The following is a 4362-nucleotide window of genomic DNA, read 5'->3' as shown; positions in this document are numbered from 1 at the left end:
CTGCAGTAGCTGCGCGAAGGCGACATCTTTCTCCTTCACGCGCTGCACCTTCAAATGCCACTGCGAAAGCAGTACGAAACAGCTGCCGAGTCGAAGGCGACATCTTTTCTCCTCCACGGCGCTGCACCTTCAAATGCCACTGCGAAAGCAGTACGGAACATCTATCGAGTCTTCATCCGGGCTCGTAGATCATTTTCCTGCATACGATTCAGCGACGCCAATTCCGGACTTTGCGAGTTCCAGACAAGATGACACGACTGACCTTTGATTTCAAGCGCTTCAGTACTAACGAATCCGCGGCAGCGTTGTATTCTCGTACAGCGTGAAGATATTTAACTGATCGAAGCTTGGCCGCGAGTTCCTTGTGGAGTATTCAGCAGAACTTGTTAGCGCCACGTTCGGCTGCTGTAAAGTCCTTCGCTGCCTTCAATTCTGCACAGCCAACTTTATATTCATGCCATAGTTCGTACAGATCTTTGGTCGTTTTGATAGTCGGGCTGCACGTTGCCTTGTAGGGGGCACTTCTCCGGCAGGAATGTGGGCAGAGACATCTCGACGAACGCCAGGCTGTATGGCAACGCGTCGAACTATTGCCTGGAGTTTTTGCAGATCTCTCTGGATATCGCGTCGTAATTGCTGAACTTCATCCGCTGTATGGCGGCGAATTGCTGCTATTTGAGCGTACAGTGCTGCGAACTCGCGACGACTAACTTCTCCACCCGACACGTTACCACCAGAACGTGTAACAACTGCATTGTTCTCTTGATCAGGGCCCTCACTGCTGTCCATTATGACGAGGTTTAGCTGCGAGCCATCGCCAGTGACGAAAATTCCCTCCCGAACAACAGGATTTAGCCCTGAAGTGTCAGCAATATTAGCAAATGCGCGTAAAATTCTCTGATGTAGCTTTTTCGGTAATAAAGCGTACTCGTAGTTCTCAGATGGTTCCATCGCCACCCACAATAATGGCAATGCCAATGTAGCTGCAATGGCATCCTCCCATGAGCTGTTATACGGCAGTGCAATATGATCTACGAGAAAAGCGGTCGAATGCGCCAGCTCCAGTCCCCATATATAAAAGCACGGCCCTCTGGACCTGTTAACGTTGCTGCCGTCAATGCATCAGGATACGGTTGGGTGTTGTCTATGTAGACGTCAACAACCTATTTGCGCGTTCTCCAACGTCCTCGTCGGTTAACAAAGTCCTTTAAGCTACCACTCCGAGTCGCGTACGTTGCAGCACCTTTGCGAAGGCTGTGTGTCCCCAGCTTTCCTGTCTTGAGCTTCTTAAATGAGTCGTTATTCACCATGCTAGTCAAGAACCGTCGAACTACATGGTCATCGTCCTTAGGATTGCCGTACACAAACTCAGAGCTCATGACACTTGACGTAGACTCTATATGGACAGCGAGGTTGAGAAGTACACACATCTTGGGATCCAGGCTATCAATAATGATCTGCTCTGGAGCATCTCGCTCTTCGTGAATATTTTTTGACCACCGCATCTGCAAAAGTAGTGTGGAAGGGTATTGTGTGTTAGGTGAGAAGTTTGCGAATTGCAACTTCATCATGTCGTCAATCCGGGCGCAAATATGCCACTGCAGTGTTAGCACACTGCTAACCAAGTATGATGAGTCATCCGATTTCCATCGAGCCCGAACTAAAAGCAGTAAGTTCAGAACTCAGCAAACTCCACAGCTCGGCGAGCTTTGGATTCTGCCCCCTCGCGACGTACCTCAATTTTTTTCACCTTCTTGATCAGCTTGTTCCCAGCGTCCGAGCGTGTTGGGTTACCGCGTTCGTTCACAGGAATCCCATGTTGTATTTTATTCGCGGCATAAAAGATGATATAGCTTTCTTAGGCAAACTGTGGGAACGTCCTAACTACATTTGTAGCTAGCGTTCACGTGGGAATTCCAGCACCACAACTGGTGCCGCGACCCGGGAACAGATTGTGACCATTGTGAGCTGTTTGTATGGCCTTCCAGTTTACGAGCTACCAAGAGAAGAAGAACAAGAAAAAGAAAACAAGGAACATGGCGATAGGACAACCGACGGTACCAGTTACGCCTGCCAAGTCTGGCGGGGCTCGCAACGATAGTTCAAGCCCGGCTGCGCGCTTTGCAGCCGCCACCGAGCTTTCAGTGAGCTTCGACGACGAAACGAACATCGGTCCGGACGCCTACGATTATGAAGATTACGAAGACAAGACGCCGGCTCCAGAGCCAGGCGCAGCGACGCCGGAGACGGCCACGCTATCATCGGGGCTGAGCGGGGCGACCAGATCCCTTTCGAGGAACCTCGCCGACGAGCTCGATGATGTTGCGGGACGGGAACCGGCCTACGAGATTATGACGATGGGACCGAGGGTTGTAAACCTTCCGTGGTGAGTGCAAAGCATTCAGCACTGCTGAAGACACCTCGCCCACCTATCAACGGTGATACACCAGCCGCCAAGCGCAAGGTGGAAGAGTTTGCGTACGAGCTGGAACTGCCTGATCGAAGTGGGTATCGCTTTTACCCAGTAGTGCATGTGTCAAGACTCAAGGCTGTCAACGAATTCAACAGTCGACCGAACACTCGGTTGGTACTTGACGCGACTAATGAAGCAAGACTCGACTTCGATGAGGAACTACTGCCTGAAGACAGCTGGGAACCAGATCAAGTTGCCGGTGAATATGAAGTCGAGGCCATCCTCGACGACAGAACACCACTAACGACGAGCACGGAGCGTGCTGTACGCGAGTTCAAAGTCAAGTGGGTTGGCTATGAAGATACAACTTGGGAACCATCATCAAACTTGTCATGTGGAGGTCTGCTGTACGACTATTTGCGAGCCAAGAAGAGCGAGAATCGGCTACAGATGGCGCAAGTGGCGGACGAAGACTAGCGTGACTGGATCACGCATGAACTGTCCACAGGGCGATGCAGCCTGTGGTAACAGACGAAGAACGTTACTGCAACAACAAATTGTATATGCATTTGAAGAACAACATGAACATGATTACGCTGTGGAAGTGGATTAAGAATAAGAAAACATGAATGCCGACCGGCGGAGCGATCACTGAAAACGAAGTCACGCGGGACACCTCAACAGTTAGCTGAGATGCTGGAGAACGTCGTAGAACGTGCAGCGAGGATTCAAATCGATTCCAAGTGTCTGGCCGCGGTGGCCAAGAGTGTCAACGAAGCCGAAGGGAGAGTACGCTCTTTGCAACGGGGATACATGGTTTGGAACACACAGGGGTACGAAGTACCCGGAGAGTTAAGTGATTTCCCGGACGGGGATCGAACCACTGACCTTTAGCTTTCCAGGCCGGAGCTCTACCATTGAGCTATAATGCGATGCGCGCGATGCCCGTACGTCTGTCCGAGAACGGACTATTCATGGTATGAGAGGGCTGCGCCCCAGGTGGAATCGAACTACCGACCTGTGGCTTCCAAAGCCAGCGCTCGACCACTGAGCTAAAAGGGTGTTGCCGCTAAGCTTGTCCTTTCAAGGACAACATTTCATGGAACGAGAGGGCTGTGCCCTCGTGGGTTCGAGCCACTGACCTGTGGCTCTAAAAGCTAACGCTTCACCATGAGCTAAAAGGGTGTTGCCCTTAAGCTTGTCCAAGCGTGGACAATTATGCATGGAACGAGAGGGCGACGCCCTGGTGGGATCGAGCCACCGACATATCGCTTGTGAAGCGAAAGTTCAACCGCTGAGTGGTTGCCGACGACTCGGATGAGCTAAGAACATAGCTCTAAGCGGTTTGCAACTCTTGGAGTAGGCGCGGAGCGCGAGCGTAGGTCTGAGATGGCTTGAGAGCTAGATGCGCGCTGCGCTTGGAGCATTTCGCCGTGGACCGACGACGAGAAGTTGGGCATCAATGATGCGTAGGCGTTTGTGAGCTTATAGCGCTGGTGTGAGGTGTAGTAACCTCCGCCGTCTTAACAAGACGTGACTTCGCTGAGGAAAGTTTCGAGAACTGAATGTTCTCATCTTAGTGGGGGGGAGTGTAACGGGGTTACATGGTGTGGAACACACAGGGGTACGAAGTACCCGGAGAGTTAACAAACTCTCAGTACATAAGTTGGAGAGTTAGCAAGGTCTCTCAGTACGTTGGCTGAAAGCCACACGTTATGCATTTGATTAGGTTTAACTATGCTAGATAGCTAAATAGATACATTTACCCCTAGGAGGCTTGGCCGCAATAATAGTATATAAAACACTTCTGGTTTTGAAGCATAAAAGTTAAGGTATTAACTTTGATCCCTGGGCTTGGGCTGTAAGTGTCCTTTGGATAAGGAGCTTAGTATTAGTGACTCTTTGAGTCGAACGTCTTCCTCTGACGCTAAAGCTACGGCAGCCCCGCT

General features: G+C 50.9%; 2 pseudogenes across 2 annotated transcripts; both read right to left on the bottom strand.

The window, feature by feature from the left end:
• Positions 1–3273: 3273 nt before the first annotated feature.
• PITG_31341 lies at positions 3274–3347 on the bottom strand (annotated as a pseudogene). The gene has a single exon. The product of its transcript is annotated as a tRNA-OTHER (tRNA).
• Positions 3348–3404: 57 nt separating this feature from the next.
• On the bottom strand, positions 3405–3475 carry PITG_31340 (annotated as a pseudogene). Its single transcript has one exon. The product of its transcript is annotated as a tRNA-OTHER (tRNA).
• Between the last annotated feature and the right edge of the window lie 887 nt (positions 3476–4362).

The sequence above is a fragment of the Phytophthora infestans genome, genomic scaffold, assembly GCF_000142945.1.
Source record: "Phytophthora infestans T30-4 supercont1.211 genomic scaffold, whole genome shotgun sequence".
Taxonomy (NCBI): Eukaryota; Oomycota; class Peronosporomycetes; order Peronosporales; family Peronosporaceae; genus Phytophthora; species Phytophthora infestans.
The sequence above is the reverse complement of the archived record's forward strand: the minus strand, read 5'-3'. Positions and strand labels throughout refer to the sequence as shown.